The sequence below is a fragment of the Myotis myotis genome, unplaced genomic scaffold, assembly GCF_014108235.1.
Source record: "Myotis myotis isolate mMyoMyo1 unplaced genomic scaffold, mMyoMyo1.p scaffold_m19_p_4, whole genome shotgun sequence".
In the NCBI taxonomy this organism is placed as follows: Eukaryota; Metazoa; Chordata; class Mammalia; order Chiroptera; family Vespertilionidae; genus Myotis; species Myotis myotis.
This window is the reverse complement of record NW_023416346.1, coordinates 111,467,519-111,488,146: the sequence shown is the minus strand read 5'-3', so window position 1 is coordinate 111,488,146 and position 20,628 is coordinate 111,467,519. Positions and strand designations below refer to the sequence as shown.

The window sequence follows — 20,628 nt, the reverse complement described above, 5'->3', positions numbered from 1 at the left end:
AGAGGCCTGGTGCATGGGTGGGGCTGGCTGGTTTGGCCTGAAGGGTGTCCTGGATCAGGGCGGGGGTCCCTACTGGGGTGCCTGGCCAGCTTGGGTGAGGGGATGATGGCTGTTTGCAGCTGGTCACACACCCTTCAGGGTGGGGGTCCCCACTGGGGTGCCTGGCCAGTCTGGGTGAGGGGCTGAGGGCTGTTTTCAGGCTGGGGGTGACTGAACTCCCAACCGCTCCTTTTTTCCTTTTTTTTAATTTTTTATTCTGGGCCAGCTTTAGCTTGAGGCTTGGCTCCAGCTCTTAGGCTGTCGCTCCTGAAAGTAGGTTTCTGGCCTTTGCATACAATGTTGCGAATCTGCTGGCTGAAGTCCTGCGGTATTTGTTACAATGTTTCTTAAACTGCCGGCTCAGAGGCCTGCAGCCGCAGGCGGGGAACGTTGGTTTCCTCCGTCACTGAGGCTCCCAAGCCTCATGTTAGTTTCAAGCTGCCTGGCTGCCGGCCGCCATCTTGCCTGACAGTTAATTTGCATATCTCGCTGATTAGCCAATGAAAAGGGTAGCGGTCGTACGCCAATTACCATGTTTCTCTTCTATTAGTGTAGATATATATATATATTTACATATATATATATATGTAAAATCCAATCCAGGATTATGTCTTACATTTCATTTTCATGTTTCTTTAGTCTCCTTTATTCTGGAATAGTTCCTCGGCCTTTCTTTGACTATCATCACTTTGACTTTTTAAAAATAGAGGCCAGACAGATATTTTGTAGAATATCCCTCAATTTGGGTTTACTCTGATGTTTCCTTATGATTAAATTCAGCTTTTGCATTTTTGACAAGAATACTGCCTAAGTGATATTGGTGCTTCTTGATGCAAAATGGTGATTTTCTAAGTTATCATTCCATCTAGATTTATTAGTTGGCATTGGTTAGTATGTAAGAAAGAACTCTTTCTTTCATCTATCGATCTATCAATCAATATGGATCCATAGATTTTGATTTTTATTCAGTGGCTTATAATTCATTGCTATAATATATATATATATTTATCCTCACCTGAGGATATTTTTTCCATTGATTTTTAGAGAGAGTAGAATGGAGAGAGAGAGACAGAGAGAAACACTGATGTGAGAGAGACCCATCAATTGGTTGCCTCAAGCATTCCTCCAACCAGGGCCAGGAGCCTGCAACCGAGGTATGTGCCCTTGACTGGAATCGAACTCAGGATCCTTCAGTCTGCAGACTGATACTCTATCCACTGAGCCAAAGCAGCTAGGGCACTATATGATATATTTTGATGTTAAATTATCTCAGATGTGGCCAATGGAATCCTCTTCAAGGTGACTTCTGTGTCGTTTTTAAAATACATATATATTTTTTATGGATTTCAGAGAGAGGAAGGGAGAGGGAGAGAAAGAAACATCAATGATGAGAATCATTGATGGGCTGCCTCCTGAAAGCCCTTCACTGGGGATCCAGCCTAAAACCTAGTTCATGAGTCAATGCTCAACCGCTGAGACACAGCAGCCAGGAAACTCCTGTGTATTTTTTATGTACATCATAAATTTCTGCACACTTTCTTACTTTCTGAAACACACACAATAATGTTTTTGGCTCATCTTATAATTTCTATATCCTGGCTCTGGAATCAGCCATTTATGCAAGGATCCTTGATTCCTTTCAGTGGGAAATGGTATTTAGAAACAAAGATTTTGTGCTAGGTGTTCTCATTGCTGTTGTGATGTGACATTTTGCACTTGTAGAAGTTGGTAAACCATGTCTGTAAGGCCGTAATCTTTACATTGGATTCTCTAGCTTAAAGTCAGCAGCACAGGCAATTGGTAAGGGAAGATAGCTGTAAAATGGGGTGGATAAAGAACAAATAGGAACTTGTGAGAAAGGACTAGAGCCCTTGTCAGTTGCTCATGGACTAAGACTACAACTTTGATGATGTGGGTGTCCTACAGCAGGAGCTGACATTCTCCGTTATGGAGCTAATCATGTACGTGACCCAGGAGTCAGAGAAACAGAAGGCAGATAAGGTGGAAGGTGGAGCAGCTGCGGGCCCAGCTGTTGCCCTCCACCAAGCAGGTGAGACAACAATGTGCACAAACTGCAACATCACCCGGGGTGCCCCTGAACTGACCTTCCAAGCATAACAAAACCACCTGCATTTGACAAAAAATGTTATCAACCCTAATCAGAAGTATTTAGAGAAAGAAATTCTGGGAAATAGAGATTAGCCTAGGCAAGTTGACACATTACAAAGCCACTACACTATTCAAAATTAGATTCATTAATTTCCTATGTCCTATTCCTCAGAAAAGATCTCTTCCTACAACCCTCCTTATTTCAGGATATACTATTACCATCACCCAAATTGTCTAACCTTGGAATTTCTGAGTTACCTCCACGTTTTTTCTCTTACCAACCCTGCTCTCTCCCACTCATGCCACATCCAGTTAGTCACAAAGTCTTGCCAAACCTAACTCATCAACTTTTTTTCACATTTATCCTCTTCATGCAATTCTGTATCCTAACCATGTCTTGTCTTGTCCATGGACTAGAAGCACTGGTCCCTCCCCACCATGTTCATCTTTCACATAGCCTCCAGGATGCACTTTCCAAAATTTAAATCAATCCAACCATGTCATTTTCTTAATATAATGTCTTTCATGGATCTTTTTAATCTATAGAATGAATAAAACTCCCAAACGTGTACATTGGATTATTATTTGTAATTCTTCACGATCCTTATAATGGACTTATACATCAATAGACTTTGCCATGTGACTTTGTAATTCTTGTAATGTGAACATGGTATATTTCCTCATCTTGTACAACTTACATTGATCAATGGAATTTTGGCTGATGCGATGTGAGCAGATTTTAAATGTACTTATATAGTTTGGATCCTTCTCTTTGGCTTCAGCTATTGTCAAGATAAATGCATGCCTGGAAATGTATACTCCGTAAAGATAGCCACAGTTCTGAGGATGAGAGATATGTGGAGCAGAACTTGAACTGCAGCCTGGAGCCAAGCCAAGGTGAACCCAAGCAGGCCCAGCAAAAATCAACCAAAATAAGTCAAACCTCAGTTGAGTCACCTATGGGTTAGAAAATAAATGCTGTGGTAAGCCACTAACATTTGGGGTGGGGGGTGGGGTATTTGTTACATAGCAATGATTGAGTAGTACATTGAATATACAAGCTCTCTGCAATGTATACTCTCCGAGACTTTTAGTGCCAATCCCAAGCCATTTTCGCCCACACACCTAGAGTAATCTTTGTTCTCGTGTATTGAGCACCTACTGTTTTCATGCCAGGATAACTAGCTAGTGAGTGTGTAGCAGAACTAAGATTCACATATGTCACATTGCAGAGCAGTGTGTGTTATTATCACACTAGAGGCCCAGTACACAAAATTCATGCATGGGTAGGGTCCCTAGCAATTGCTGGCTGCCAGCTGCCAGCCGGGACCTCCCTTCCCCCAGCTGCCTGCTGTTGCCACTGGCTGGGGCCACCCTTCCCATGGTTGGCCAGCCAGCCCCGCCCCCTGGTCGAACTCCTGGTCGAGGGGACAATTTGCATATTAGGCTATTATTATATAGGACTAGAGGCCCGTTGCAGGAAGATTCCTGCAAGAATAGGGCTTCCTTGGGCCTATTCCTGCAAGAACAGGGATTCCTGAGGCCAGAGCGAAGCAGAGAAGGGAGTGAAGTTGGAGGCAGGCTTCACTCCCTCCCTTCCCCACCATCTCGGCTCCCTCCCTTCCCCACCACTTCAGCTCCCTCCCTTCCCCGCCACCTTGGCTCCCTCCCTTCCCCACCACCTCGGCTCCCTCCCTTCCCCGATGCCTTGGCTCCCTCCCTTCCCCACCGCCTCGGCTCCCTCCCATGTCCTCTGCTTCACCTCCCTCCCATGTTCACCGCCTCGCTCCCTCCCTTCTCTGCCACTTCGCTCCCTCCCGTGTCTGCTGCCTCAGCTCCACTCCCATCTCTGCTACCTCCGATCCGTTTCCTTCTCTGCTGCTTGGCTCCCTTCTGCAGTGCTTGGCTTCCTTCTACACTGTCTTCAGTCTTCACTGGGTGCCTGTGTATGCAAATTAACCACCATCTTTGTTGGGTTAATTTGCATACTCTTCTGATTGGCTGGTGGGTGTAGCAAAGGTATGGTCAATTAGCATCTTTGTCTTTTATTAGTGTAGATTTCCATCCTTTTAGTCTGTTCTCCAGCCACAGAGTGGGATTTCCCACACATGTTTGTTACATGAAGACTGCACTTCTCCATCTACTGTTGTAGGTTAAATATCAGACTCCCTTTTATGTATAATCTGATAGTACTAATAATGACTAATGTTTGTTGAGTGATATTTTCCAGACACTGTTCTGAGTTACTCACTCTTCACAATAACCTTATGAGATAGGTATTATCATTATAACTATTACATAGGAGGAAACTGAGACACAGAGAGGCAAATAACTTGCAAGGCGAGACAGTGAATCACAGATCTGAAATTTAAATATGATCTTAACCACTCTACTGAATCCCCACCCATTGTTACTGGGCCTCTGTGTCACTGTATTACTCTGCACATACTACCTGTGTTACAATTCTGTACATTTCATGATGATTATTTCTACTACTATTTTCCCACTTCACTGTGAACTTTCAGAAATCAAGGACTCAATTTTAGGTGTCCTTCGATGTCTGGTATCTGGTAAGGTGGCTGGCCCATAGCTACTTCTCACTAAATGTTTGTGAAGGCTATTTGCTGTTGTACTGCCTTGTCATCAGTCAAATTTCCATTTCAAATTGCTAGAGAACTGGTCCAAATTGTCTTTCTCAGAAACATGAAAATGATACAACCCATTTTGAGAGTGATTTATAGAAAATTATGTATTTCATGCAGTTGTAAAGGATACAATGATAAGAAAAAATTCACATTTACCCTCAGGCACTTGCCTTTTCAACATCAATCAAACAATCAACATATCATGATGTAGCACTTCCTATGCATCAAAAACAGGCCAACCATTTATACTAGAGGTGGCTAACTAATGACTTCGAGCTCTGGTGGCTGTAATTTTTTAAAAGCTACAGTCTTGTTTTTGTGTCTTTGAGCATTTGGGATCAATGAATATGGAAAGAAGTTAAGATAAAATAAAAATTTTTATCTGTCTGCCTTATCTGGAAGCTTCAATGGCTCTGGGAGAGTTTATTGATTCCTAAAGAAAAAAAGTACCATTCTCTTTTAAGGAAGGGTGAAATAAAGGAGGATTTAGTGAATAAAAGGAATCAGAGTAATTAGCATAGCCTTTTAAAATCTGGGATTATCTCTATTGATTAGATAGCTTTAAAATTGTTGAAGGTAATGGAAATTACATACTAGACAGGAGTTAGGACTTCCAACCAAGACCCTCCTTTTTGAAGAAAAAAAGCCCAGGGTTGAGATTCATTCATGAAAGTGAAATGAGAATTTCTGATGGTTTCAAAGTGTAGTAGGAAAACATTATTTTTTCTCTATAAAGGTTAGGTACTCATAGGCATGTGTTGAGATTTTGGGGACCAAGTACAGGTAGCCTGTTAAGATACACTAATCAAAACAAAAAGGGAAACTAGAGGCAATATTTATATTCAACCCATTAGACCTATGAAAGTGAACAGAGAGGGTGGCAATGGTAAGTAAAGTCTCATTCTTCTCAAAGTTCAAGGTTTATTGGTGGGTTATTTGCTTTCAGTAAATGTATGAATATTTTTCTTTGGTGGTGGGACATTTTCAGCAGATTCATTTTCTTAACCAAACTGAAAAAATGCATACAATTAGGGTCCAAATATTTTAAGAAAAAAAAATAGGTGAGCAGCATTTTTTTTCTTTAGTGTTGACTTCTTACCAGTTCTGTGTGAATACACTCAATGAAAAAAAAAGTGAGATTTTGAATGGCCTAGTGATTTGTTTGGTCAAATCTTGCCTGGGTTTTAGAGAATTAAAACAGATGCACATTTCCCTTATCATATGCATTTGCTGTATCAACAGAATGGTTCGTATCCCAGATGTGGGGAATGCAATTTAAGAAAAATAAGTCTCAAGGTTGAAGAGGGAATATAATGATGAAAAACATAATTGAGTCAAGAAAGTACATAGCTCAGTATTTTGTTAGCTGGGGTAATTTTAAAAATCATATATAAAAAGGAAGACGGAACATGGTACTTTGGTGGTTCTTTGTGTGGATGTGATAGCCCAGGATAAGTGGTACACAATTGGAGCATATGCAAAATTGCATTGTAATGAACAGGAGAGAGAGTTGACTTTGAACTTAGGCCTGCATTCCCCATCTAAGTCAGGTATTTCATCAAAACACATGCCCTCACCTGTTCCATTGTATAACCACATGTTTGCTTTATGTGTATTCATTTATTCATCAATATGTATTGAGTCTGTACAATGTGCTTGGTTGAGGACACAATAAATCTTTTCTGTCCTCAAATCTGTCACTCCCACCATCTTTCCTTTTGGGGTAGAAGTCACCATCTGTCTGGCCTATAAGCCCCGGGCCCAAGGAACAGGGTTGCTGGCCTGGGACCTGCCCTATGAGGGTCCTTCTTGGGTCCTCTTTTGGTCACAGTCCTTGCCAGAGGGTAAGGAAGGAGTCCATGGCACAAAGATATCCCACTGAGAGCTTGTGTCCATCAAGAGACTATTTGTCCACCCTTCTAGGCCAAGGGCATGCCACCTGTGCAGTCATACAGGGCCCTGTGCTCAGGAAGATCCACCCTTTATTTAAGGCTCTGTTGTTATTGTCTTGAAAGTCTTAATAATTTTAGCTTTAAACTTGTGTTTTGTGAATGAAGTCTGATGTGACAATGGAGATGCATGTGAGCAGAGGAGACACAGTATATCTTCTATATGCTACATCTCTGCTGTTCATGCCACCCCTTTAGCATATAGGGTTACAGTGCCCCATGAGCACAGATTGCTGGTGGACTCACATGTGTGGGAGTTTAGTGAGACTCAAAGCAAGTACGAGCTATGTTTGTTATATCTATGATTGAGGAAGTGAGGGTGCAAACTGCTTCCTACTTGAACTAGAACTTGCTTTGAGTGCAAAAAGAAGGTAATTCTAAGAAAGCACAAATGAGCAAGGAACCCTATCATATCCTTTCTTACTCATTTACTTGTCTGCATTAACTAACCACTTTTGTTGAAAAATGAAGATACAGAAGGTAAAGGAAAAAATAGGCTAACACAGGATTCCTGTTTCTTTCAGTTCTGTCTTACTCATCAGTACATTGAAAGTAGAGAGTATTGCTGGAATGTGCACATATCAGGAAGTGAAATAAAAACAATTGTTAATTTTGTGCAGGCTTCCCATTGTTATGTAAATTGTATAATTTTGGTGATTCTTCATATGAGTTAAAAGCTCTTATGTTTCCATTTAAAACTGGCATTGTACACTATAAAGATGAACAGTAAAATTCATGCTAATAATTTAAATTTTAAATTTTTTTCTTTACTCAGAATGGCATTAAATAGTCAATAAACAGCACTATGACAAGTCGAGGCAGACCATGGAAGAAAGAAATGTACACTAATAAAAGAGAAAGATGCAAATTAACTGTACCTTTGCACCGCCCACCAGCCAATCAGGAGTGAGTATGCAAATTAGCCCGACAAAGATGGTGGGTTAATTTGCATATGCAGGTGCCAAGCGGCCGGGGACAGGGCAGGATGCTTGCATCATCACCATGGTGACAACGCAGGCATTCTGCACCGCCCCAGCTGCTCTGGGCCTCTGGGCAGCATGGGAAGGTGGAAAGGCAGCTCCGAGCCAAACGAAGGCAGTGCCAGCAGCCAGGGGAAGGAAGGCCCATTCTTGCATGAATCTTCATGCATAGGGCCTCTAGTAAACTTTATATTTTAGTAACCTTTTTAAAAAATTTTTTGATGTATGTATGTATGTATGTATACACACACACAATTTGGGATTTTTATTGTACATATGTGAGCTGATACTAAATATGCTTTGCAACTTATGTTACTTTACAATATGAAATGAACATGTTTTCATGCATTTGTGTGAAACTTTCCAATTGAAAAATAGACCTGGAGAATAGGTCAAAATACAAAATCCAATAAGATGCTGGTTAACAAGGAAACTAAAACAAAATTCTACCAGATGATTAAAAGTAAAACAAAGGTATAAGATACATCAGAATATGCTAATAGAAAGCAGGGGCCAGATTTTACTATCAGATAAAAAAAAGAATTCAAGGCCTAAAGCAAACAGGATAAGGTCATCTGCATGAATGTCTTTGCTTCCAATGCAGCATCACAAACTTGTTTCTTACTCTTCTTATTTCTTCCCTAAGCCTTTCCACCTCATCTACTCTTAGCCTTTCTTCAGGGTCCAAATGCCTAACGGAGTGTCCTCTTTGAATGCCTGCACAGGTTGAGTCAGCCCGCTTCTAAGGTTTCCTTCTGCTTCCTGGCTTACACCTTCTTTGAAGGCAGAGGATTTCCTTCTGAAGGGTGGTACATCTTCTGAAGGGTGGTCTTCCTCGGCCTTTGGCATGTTCTGTGGTTTTCCTTCATTTTCTTCACAAGACTTTTGCATGTTGATTATTTTTCTATTATTTCCTTTTTGAATAAATTAATCCTGAAAGGATCCGGGTCCCTTTTCTTCTCCAGCAATAGGGAGCTGCTCCAGGGAAACAGGCCCCAGACTATTATTTTAGTAACCTTAACAGTGCTTTTTTTCCTACTTTCAGAGCAAGGGGATTTTCCTTTTCATCTTGCATTGGGCCACACAATGTATGTAGCCAGTCTTGTTCAGGATATCTGGGACTCAAGACTCCCTTACTCAAAAGGTCCCTTACCTCTCTTACAGACCTTTCCCCAAGATACATTCTTCTGAGGGCAGACAGCAGCATTGCTCTGTGTGCTTCTAGGTGAGGGGATGCCCAAAAGGCAGCTTGAACTTGCCCCCCCCCCCCCGGGACAGTCACTACATGCCACTAAGTTTGGGGTTGTTTGTTATGTGTCAGTAGAAAACAAGAACATGTAGATTGTCTTTTTATTTTCTGTTTCCTGCACTAAACTCTGAGAGCAGGTGATGCCTTGTTCACTCTAATATTCCCAACTACAGCAAGTCCTTGAATAGCATAGCTTTGTTCAACATCATTTCATTATAACGTTGATGAGATGCCGTAGGAACTTAACTCTTGTTTATTTCAATTAACCTATGGTAAAATTAGTTGTTGTTCGCATATTAACGGGAGGGATTTACCCCCAGGCCGATCAGCTGCAAGGACTGGCTTTGACCACTGACCACTGTGGAGGATCAGCTGTGCCAGCACCCACCCTACAAGAGCAGTGAAGGAGGGGGTCCCGCGGGGGTGAGGCCGACGGAGTCCTAATGAAGCATGCCTGACTCCGGAGACCAGGTTCAGTGACCCAGATCTTAGTTTATTGTGTAAGTGCAGCAGTATATATAACATTTTGGACCAATCAGAAGTTTACACTATCCTTAGGGCAGCCAATAGTAGGAAAGATCAGAGTACTATGTAGGGGCTCTAGGGGGCTTGCTCAGGCGGGCGCTGCCACTTCCTGGTGTGCCGAGAAAGCTTATATAGGCGGAGTGTGCTCACGCCATTGCATCTGCCACTGCACTGAGATAAATCTCCTGAGCTCTTCCCACATCTCCCCCTTCTTTTCTTATTAGCGCCTGCTGGATGTGTATGATCATGGCTTTCTGAGCACTTAGCTTAAGGAACATGTTGTATAAACAGTGAAATAATACTATTCCTATGAAGAATCCTACTATCATGACTCCCCAAATGAGGAGGTTGGCTGGGTTTAATCAGGAGGTTAGACGGCTGAGGGCATAACTTAAGAAACCAAACTCAACGGGTTTCACTAGGGTATTATTGCATGAGGTGCTAGGTATATCCACCCTTGTCTTGGGGCAGTCCCATTATCTAGAGTCCATTTAAGGAGGTTAGGGCTACTACTCTCAGCCCATACCATCCCGTTCTATGGCAATGAGACCGGTTCCGCTCCGTCACAGGGTAAGCTCACAGAGCAGTTAGACACTTGGACAGCGAGGAATTGTAGGCTGTCAGCACTGACAGGCATGAGCACCCCTGGATGAGGTATGGCTGACCATACATGTTGTGCTCGCGCCTGAGAGTTTGCTATTATGATGGCACACATTAATAGGAATAATGTCCCTTCTGACGGATTGCCTTCTGGTGCCATGCGTGCAGCTTGGTCCTGTAGGTTCTTGAGGGCCCGTCAGTGCCTTGGTTGCCTCCGCTGTCGGGGCTGGTTGTCCTCTATGGTCAGGTCCTCCATTTCCTCTACCAGGGGTGATGGTGATGGTGGTCTACAGCTCATCGCTGGTGGTGCAGGGTTTGATGTTACGGGCAGGAATCCATGCGGGATTTTTCTCACCTTCTGGAAAAACACAAGCAAACCCTCTCCCTTGGGTTAAGAGTGGGTCGGGGCCCTCTCAAGCCCCGGTTAGTGGATCTCTCCACCAGACCAAGGGGAGAGATGTTGGTACGTCTCTGAGACCTCCCCAATGTTTGAAAATGGGAGGAAGACCGTGGGGGGGGAAATGAAAATAATTGAGAGTTAATAAGGCCTGTTGTAATAGTTGTTGGGGCGTGCCTGTATTTCCCCCTTCTTTTTCTTTTTGAATTTGGGTTTTTAGTTCTTTGTTCTGTCGTTCTACTATGGCTTTTCCCTGTGGGTTGTATGGTATGCCAGTAACGTGCTTGATGTTATGTTTCGTGAGGAATTGCTGAAAAGCTTCACTAGTGTAGTAGGGGCCATTATCTGTTTTAACTTCCCAGGGGAAGCCTAATGTTAAAAATGCTCCCTTGAGGGTTGCTATTGCGTGGTGAGTCTTTTTACCTGTGTGAGCCTGAGCATACGTGGCCCCAGAGCAAGTGTCAATGATTACATGTACATGTTTGAGTCTACCGAAGCTTGGAATATGGGTCACATCTGCTTGCCATAAGGCATTGGGTTGGAGCACCCGAGGGTTGACCCCTTGTGGCTGGAGGGGGCCTAAAGGCAATAGGGGGCCACAGGTTTTGCATGCCCGTATGAGATGCTTGGAGCTAGAGAGGGCTAAATGAGGATATAGCTTGTACAAGCTAGCTGTCTCTATCTCTGGATTGTTTTTCCTCTTGTCTTCATGGATAGAGCATTCCTGATAATTCCTCTCTGTTGCAGGAATCCACATGGTCTTGGAGTTGTTTTCTGAAAATATACAAACGTATTCTCGACCAAAGGTTAATAAAGGAAACTTTACTTGGAGTTCTATTTATTTTTGCTTAAATGAATTTCCTTTGGCTTATGTTGACACCACATAGGTTTTTCATGGGTGTCTTGCTGTTAGCATTATAAATGAAAAATTTTTCTAGATGTAAATTACAGGATATTTTTTAAAAATATTTTATTGATTTTTTACAGAGAGGAAGGGAGAGAGATAGAGAGTTAGAAACATCGATGAGAGAGAAACATCGATCAGCTGCCTCCTGCACACCTCCTAGTGGGGATGTGCCCGCAACCCAGGTACATGCCCTTGACCGGAATTGAACCTGGGACCTTTCAGTCCACAAGCCGACGCTCTATCCACTGAGCCAAACCGGTTTTGGCAGGATATTTTTCCTTACATGGTATTTTTCCACTATCCTCCCTTTTTTGATTTAATTATTAGGAGAATTTTTGGAAAATTTATAATGTAGTCTAGATAACTTTAAATTTTAATTTTTTGCATAAAAATATGATTGCTTTAGGTTCATTGCATGTTAAGCAATTTTTCCATGAAATGAAAATTTTGGTTAATACTTCTTGAGCCACTTTTAATTAATCTGAAAACTTGACTACTATTTTACTGTCAAATTTAATACTCTAACAACAATCTTAGTTTACACTGTTAATATTAATGGAAAGGATTATTTTGCATCCTTTGAGAAGGCCTTGAGCATTCCTGGTGTTAGGCTGGATTTAGATATAGGGTAGCCATTGTTAGCCAAGTTTCTGTTTTCTGGGTACCGATTTCAGCTGGACCAAGTTTCTTTCTTCAGAGAGGGCCCAGCTCACGCCATTGGGCAAGAGAGGTCAATATAGAATGCTTAAGTGCCTTCCCAGGGGGCCTTCCACACAGTGGAAGGGATTAAATCCTTTCATGTTTTTATTAAATTGCTAACAATCCTAGTTTCCAAACATTTAAAGAATTAGTTTGTAAGCTTGTTTGGAATAAATGTATAATATGCTGTTATAAAATATTAAAAATTATTAATGAGCTTCTGTTATTTTAAATTATATCTTAAAATTTTACTGCTGTATTTTAAGAAATATTAAATAAAATAACTTGCTTTGCCCTTTCTTAGAGGCAAAAACTCAAGATATATATTTATTAATTTTTATTTGATAAAGCTTTCCATGTGATTTCAAGCACATTAAATTGGCTTTATTAAAAAATCCTTTAAGAAGAGAGAATAAACTTTTGAAAACATTTCAGGGCCCATGAAATGTCTCAAAGTCATTCCTTGGTTATAGTACTTTTTATAATTATTAAGAGATATCAATTAAATTAAAACTGACAAGATTTCCTTTTTATACTTTAGGCATTTAGTTACCACAATTATAATTTTTCCCAATTTAATTTAGCTAGAACTTTAAACTCTTAGCTGACAAGTTAAACATTCAGCATTTCTTTAGATTAATAAGAGTAGGTGCTTCCTTTCTGGTGTAATCTTAAGTATATTGTATTAGTCTATTTTAGTATTGGAAGGGTTAAAGAGAAGAAAACTGGACAGAGATAAGTTTGCTTGCTAGCAGCTAGGATCCTCAAGACCCGCATACCTTAGATAAGCAAAAACCAACAAAGAACTCTCTCTCCCTGCTCTCCATGGCAACAGCCTCTTTTTTTTTTCTTTCTTTCTTTCTCTGCATTAACCATTTGGATATCAGGAATATTGTTGCAGATCCTGTGGCATTTGCTGCAGCTGTGGGGTTAATATTCACAGGAAAGAGTCCAGGGGTCTCTAGCCCTAAGGACTTCTTTGCTCTATCCTTCTGGCTACACAAGGATTGATATATCACCATCCATGGATTATCATCCATGTCTCCCACGAAAGGGTTACTTGGGGGCCGCTGGGCAGTTAAACTTTTTGTTCACTCTGCAAGGGGAGCAAGGGAGTGACTCCGGCAGGAAGCCTCCTGGTGAGACTCCCCTGCTTTCACCTCGCTTGAGGTTTTTTCTGTCTCAGTTTCAGCCTTCCTTGAGCTTTGAGAAACTACTTTTGGCTTGTTGAAAACAGCCCAGGAATCTGCGGGGGCAGAGGGCTCTGGAGGGGAATAGGGAGGTAAAGGGTCTTCTGTTCCCCCACCCGCACCACTGGTGGCTGAGAGCCAGGGGTTAAATGCTATTAGAACATCCCAGAGCTTTTGTAGCTCCTTTTCTGTTACCTTTACTCGCCTGCTCTGTAACAACGCATGGAGTGCCCAAGCCTGAGGGACTCGGGCTGAGGGGGGAAGGTTTCCCATAGTTACAGAGGGGCACTCACCCCACCTGAAGCTTGCCAGGGTCCCTGTTCACGGCGCCAGAATGAAGCAGGGGGTCCTGCGGGGTTGAGGCCAATGGAGTCCTAATGAAGCATGCCCAACTCCAGAGACCAGGTTCAGTGATGCAGATCTAAGTTTATTGTGTAAGTGCAGCAACATATATAACATTCCAGACCAATCAGAAGTTTACACTATCCTTAGGGCAACCAATAGTAGGAAAGATCAGGGTACTATGTAGGGGCTCTAGGGGGCTTGCTCAGGCGGGCGCTGCCACTTCCCGGTGTGCCGAGGAAGCTTGTATAGGCGGAGTGTGCTCATGCCATTGCATCTGCCACTGCACTGAGATAAATCTCCTGAGCTCTTCCCACCAGCAGGACTTACTTCAGTGGAGCTATGCTGCCCACTGAGTCTGCTTCTTGAATGTGTTGGGTGATTGGGTGGTATTTTGACATGGTCTGAAGTGATCCACTGGGTATGCTGGCTCTAGGGCCTCCTGGAAGGTGCAGACCAAGGTCAGCCACCATCTGTGTTCTGTCCAGGGTCACACAATTTGAGCTACCAAACTGTTTACAGCTGGATGCTACTTGGGATGGGCTTGGAGGTGCCCAAGAGAGGCTAAGCTGCAAACGATGGCCAGCTGCTGCTGGTGCTGGGCCTGGGGCTATTTAGCGAGAGGTATGGGATACACTGAGGCCACATGCTGCTTGTTTGAGAGATTTTAGGAATGTCTGAAGCATGAGCCACGACAGGCCATTGGTACAGGAAAAGCACTGGAAAGAGCTTGGATGGGCCTGTAGGTTTGGTGGTATGGGGTCTCAGGGAATCACTAGGGCAGGACAAACAGTGTGGACCAGGTTGATGGAGACTCATATATGGCTCCTGTCTACTGGCTTTGTGGGGAAAGGGCTCATCAAAGGAATAATGACCTCTGCCAGCACTTTTGTCTGGGAGAAAGCTCCCCTCCAGCTCTTGTCCTGATGCCAGACACCTCAGTTCCTCCCTGTATGTCTCTGGTGCCTTTCAAGCTTCTATCTCAGTGCTGAACTCAGAGGTAGCCAGTCAGAGTAAGTCCATGCATGGACACTTTAAGAGGAACTGCCTGGGACTCTAGTAGCCCTCCATCTTATTCAGCCTCAATACCCACTGATATTTACAGCCAGAAGTTATGGGGACTACTCTTCTCAGCTCTGGGCTTGGGAGTCTGGTGTGATCTGAGATCCCTGGCTCTTCAGGGGGACTTCTGTAGCCGAGATATCCCTCCTGATTTTTATCTTGCACACATAACTGTGGAACTAGCCCATTTTGCTTCTCCTACCAGTCTCAATGTGGCTGTTTCTTTATAACCTTAATTGTAGGACTTTTATTCAGCTAGATTTCAGGTTGTTCCAAATGATGGTTTCTCTGTAGTTGTAATTTTGACATGGTTGTGGGATGATGTGAATACCTCATTTACCTATGCCACCATCTTGACCAGAAATCCAAGAATTATTCTCTTAAATTATCTTTTTATGAAAGAGAAGGCTTAAGATTCATGAATTTCATGTGTGTGAATTTTTTCAAACTATGATAAAAAGTGTTGTATCAAATTTGTAAGGTATTCAGAGAAAACTATTTGCAGATGTGCAATATTAATATCTTACCTATTGATGATAATTGCAAAATTATGGACTATACCTTAACAATCTATAAAAACTTTGTTCTTCCAAGGCTCTAATTTTTGCTTTGGTTTTTAGATCTTATAGGCCACTGAAAAACATGTACTATGTCCTTGCATGGGATAAGTACAAGGCTTAGCTAAAAACAAATATACTGAAAATATAACAAAAGAATCAAACAAGCTAATTCAAATCTTTAAAAAGTTGTGTTAAGCTGGCTTCTTATTCTGCAGAAACACTGAGTTTATTCCGCCATTCAGTTTTGGCAGGACTTTCCTCTTGATGATCATCATACCCAGCATGCAATAATCATTGTTTATGTTCAGCTTCTATGTTATCACAAAATATAGAGAATAATCTGAAATGTAATGCATAAGCTGTTATGTAATTCTGATTTTAGCACATCAGTCAGCACACTGTTTAGTTCAGTTGACATTATTTTCCAAGCAAAAGTATCTCAATGCAGGAAAGTGCAGTAATTTACATTCCAGGGACACCTTAATCTTAGTACCTACTTAGGTTGTCTTGTAATTGCAGCTGAGCCATCAGATTACTTTTATATAAAACTTAAACTTTAAACCACATTTGTTGACAATGTTTTATACAGAACATTTGTCTCCATAGTTTTATACAACACAGTGCTAATAGTATTTTCAGCAACAAGGTTGAAAAAACAAGCCTTCCATTATATTGCCAACGTATTGAAGTTGTACATATGCTAAAAATTGCTATATTAATATCTTCTAATAATAACAAGTTGCAATGGAGAACACTTTGCTTGCTTTATATTTTCTATGAGTTGGTCTTCCATAAACTAGCCTGTTTCTGTTGTTGCAAAGAGATACTGGGGCCAGCAATTCATCCAACATTTCCAAGCAAATACCTTTGTTGTGTCTTTCTGTAATGCCTTGGCAGTTGTATATGGCTTTTTAATCTTAGCAAACTGAAGGGCTACTTTATTAGAAGCCTGCACAGCACTAATGTTTATGTGTGAAAAACTGAATATCTGCTTCTGTTGACGTTTTATTGTCATGTGGTCTTACTGTGTATGTATTGTGTGAAGCTTTTAGCACATGTAACTCACCAGGCGAGTGTGACAACATCCAAGCTGGTCCACGTCCTGTTCAATGAGCCAAGTCCATTGTGTGCTCTTTCTTGAATGTTGCAGCAATGTCAAATTGTTATAAATGTTTTCAAATGCCTACTCTCAATTTCACTTATCTCAACCATAAAAAACAGTTCATGGAACAACACTGGTCTGGGGCTTACTTTTTAAAGTACAGGATTTGGAGCCTAGAGAGCTCCAACTTCAAAACTAAATTGTATTACCCACCAGCTATGTGACCATGGGCAAATTCTGCAACCTCTTTGCAGCTTCCTCTTCTCTAAAATGGAGATAATAATGTCAATCTCAAGGTGTTGTGGTAAAGATGAAATAATACATTCATGCATTTGTTCATTCAAAAATATGATTGAACCCCACTCTGTGCCAGAAGTTGTTCTAGAATCTTGAGTTCCCTCAATGAACAAAACTGGCAACATTGGGAGAAAGACAGACAATAATAATATCATCAACACAATGAATAAGTAAATTATAAAGTATGTTAAAAGGTGATATGTTATGGAAAGCAGTGCACATTAGAGTATGGTTAAAGGAAATCAAGAGTGCTGGACAGGGAGTGGTGGGGTAGATTGCAGTTTCAATGGTGTGATCAAGAAAAAATTTGACTCAATTCAATAATGCAAGCAGAATCGCTAGCACAGAGCGTAGTTAGTACTTAGTAAATGGTAGCTTGTATCATACGTAGATCATGAAGACTTGGTGTTGTCCTTCAGGAAGCTAAAATGCCTTTACTCTGGGGTGCTTATTACAAATGAGTGTGTATACACAGGTACGTATGCACTCATACACACATACTCACATGCCATAGACATTTTATTTGGATTCCGCCAGCTCCTTCTGAAGCACATCTTCTATTTGCATTCATGATCATTGGGGCCCAGATGAGTGGAAGTTAAATTGGTTTAGGGGTAGAATAGAATGAAATGAGAAGCTCACATTTTTTTTTGCTGATTAACATAGAAGACCTGTCAAAAGGCTAAGACCAGCATTTGATTCCACCCCAATTCTGTGTGTGTCAAACTTGACTGTTTTTCTCTTTGATAAAGTGTCACTGTCTCTTTTGATCCTGCAAGATGTATTACATTTGGCAAAAACCACGGGAAAAATTGTAAAAGAGAAGTGTTGTCATCAACTAACCTTCACAATTGATGTTTCTTGAAGATTCAACTGACCTTCACTACCTTTTTGGGAATATCTTACTCTGGGAATTGTACACACAGCGTGATAAAACTTTCATTAAGTAAAAAAACAGTAGAGATATCTACAGAAAAAAAAATGGGTTATTTAGACTGGTGGGATTATGAGTATTTCCAACTTTCTACAATCAGTATGTATTTTTTAATGATTAGAACAGCCCATAAGTGTTATTTAAAAAAGAGAGAGGGAGAGAGATAAAATAACCCATTCTTACTAATACAAAGAGGCTTGTTCTTTTGTGCTTTCCTTTTCATCATGGGGGAGGTGGAGGAGTGGAATTTATTGGTTTGGGGATTGTTTTGAGAATTTCTCTTTTGGATTTTATCTCCACATTCTCGGAAAAACTCTAGGTAAATTTACTACTCAAGCTGCTTTGCTGGTTTATTATTAGACCATCCTCTAAACTTGGCTGGAAATCAAAGGCTCATCCAGATAAGAATCTCCACAATGTGCATTTTCAGAGCAAGTCAGAAGCTGCTTTGTTTTAACACTGGAAGAAAGCTTTTGTCTTTTCAATTTCAAGTGCTCTGCAGTAAACCAACAGTCCATATAAATAATCACAAAAGGGTCAGAGGTTGGTTTGAGCCAGTTTCAGGGGTGGGGGGGAATCACTGTTGAGGAAAAGCAAGTGTTTAAACAATGAGCTGACAGCCGCCGGTCCATTAGATCCCTCCATGGGCCAGCTCCTACTCTTTTCAATTTCACTGTGATCTTCTGTAGATACAACTCTTCATGGCTGAACTGCTGGTGATGAGCTATGTTCCAACAGCATATGCACATATCAGAGCAATACCTTTTATCAGAGGACTCACACATAAAGTCCTTTATAAGGAAGAGAAACAGTGCCAGCTTGGAAAGACAGAAATGTACCTATTTCGAGTTCTTTATAGGTCATTTAAGTAATTGTAGAGTTAGAACTAAAAGTTTGAAATTCTTGATTTATACTATATTCTCCGGGCCATTCACAGGTGTCTCAGGATCCATCTTTAGCTGGAGTTTAATCCAAATAGTTAAAGCTCATACTTTGCTAAATTAAATGCTCATTTAATTTTGGTGTCTGTCTTTTTAAAAAATGACTTTCTGGTGATAGGCTTAAAGAAGCCACATAAAAGAATATTTTCTTCAGCTTCTACTTCAGGGAACTACAGTTTTCTCTTTACTGGGTGGAGTCAGGTGTTCATAAACATTAACGCTTGGAACAGCCCAGGGGTTTGGTCCAGGGTTTTGCTGGAGAAGAGTAAAAAGTCGTAGGTGAAGACAAGCCTTTGCTTCTTTGTGTCAAGGTTTTTCCTCACCTTTGATTTGATTCTCTGCCAAGTTGCATCTTTCCTTTTAGTCCCTTCGAATGTCTTCCTATGGGATCTCCGGTTTAGATTTTTGGTTTGACCCCACTGCTTGCCCTGACCACATCTCAGATCTTCCAAATCTTAACTGCTTATTCAGTTCTTAACCCTATTACCTCCTCTCATCTCGGATCCTTAATAACTGCACCATAACTTTAACCTGCAGCCATCTGTGCCCAGGCTGAACTTAACTAGCTCTGCCAGTTTGAACTGAGCAGTCGATTCGACCAAACAATCAATTCAATTTACATTCCCCAAATCAGTCACACTAATTCTTCAATTCAATGGATTTATTTTTTTCATAATTAATGAGTGAATTTTTTATGTGATAAGTAATCAAGTCAAAACAGAAAACTGGCCATGTTTCCAATAACATCTTGTTTTTTAGCCTTTTATTCCCCTGTAAGAATACTGAGTCATGCCCTGGTTGGTTTGCCAAATGGTTAGAGCATTGGCCTACAGACTGAAGGACCACTGGCTCAATTCCCAGTCAAGGGAATGTACCTTGGTTGCAGGTTCAATCACAGTCTCGGTCAGGGTGCAAGTGTGAGGCAATCAATTGATGCGTCTCTATCGCATTGATGTTTCTCTCTCTACCCCTCCCCCTCCCTTCTGCTCTCTAAAAAACATTGGAAAAAATATCCTCACCCCTTGAGTGAAGATTTTTTAAAAAAGGATATTGAGTCAATTTGATAGGGGTAGGGAATACACATTGAAATTTCTTAAAAATGAATTTAGAGAGAGGAACGGGGAGAGAGAGAAACTGATGTGAGAGAGAAACATCCATCAGTTACCTCCCACACACTCCCCAACCAGAGATTGAACCCACCACCTCCTGGTTCATGGGACAACACTCTAACCAACTGAGCCACACTGGCCAGGGTTGGAATAAACATTTGGAAAAAGGTTTTTATTGGAGAGAGAGAGAGAGAGAGAGAGAGAGATCATCAATGAGAAAGTACCATGGATTGGCTGCCTACTGCAACCCCATACTGGGGATTGAGCCCAACCCGGGCATGTGCCCTTACCGGGGATCTAACTGGTGACCTCTTGGTGTATGGGATGATGCTCAACCAACTGAACCACACCAGCCAGGGCTTAGTTTTAATTTCATAGTTTAAAACTTCATAGTTTGACCCCAAAGCAGAAAGAGGCTGCCTCATTTTATCAGGTTAAGTGGAAAATAGCAGCCAGTACTTTACTATGGACATCAAAGGAGACTAATATTGATGCTCTGAGGCCTGCAGTAAGTAATTTCTCCATTATCTAAAACCCTCCATCTAAACCTCAGTGTGCATCTTCTATTCCATTTAGTAGTTATTGCTGTTTAGGCTCTTCTTCCTCAGGACTAGTGTAAACGCTTTGAGATTGGGCATGTCCCACTCATATCTGTACCTTTTACAATATCTGGTACCAAATCCAGTGCCCAGTAAGTCCCCAACATGAATTCATGGTTAACCTGAAGAAGGAAAAGGCTTACACTGAAAAGTATAGATTCATGCAGCTATTTTTTAGGTGGTAAGTATTTATATAACACAGGCATGAAGGAGGGTGTAAATAATACCTTAGCGACAGTACCTCAAAAGAACCTCAGGGGGGCCTTTAACCACTCAGAATAGATTGATGTCGTATCACCTTAAAAAACGGGAAAGAAAATCAAAATAGGTTTACTATTCAAACAGCCACTTTAAAAGTTACAGCTGCTACTGAAAAAAATCCAACAAAATATT

General features: G+C 41.3%; 1 pseudogene; it reads right to left on the bottom strand.

Moving 5' to 3' along the window:
• Positions 1-8,266: 8,266 nt before the first annotated feature.
• Positions 8,267-8,712, bottom strand: LOC118653295 (annotated as a pseudogene).
• Positions 8,713-20,628: the final 11,916 nt, after the last annotated feature.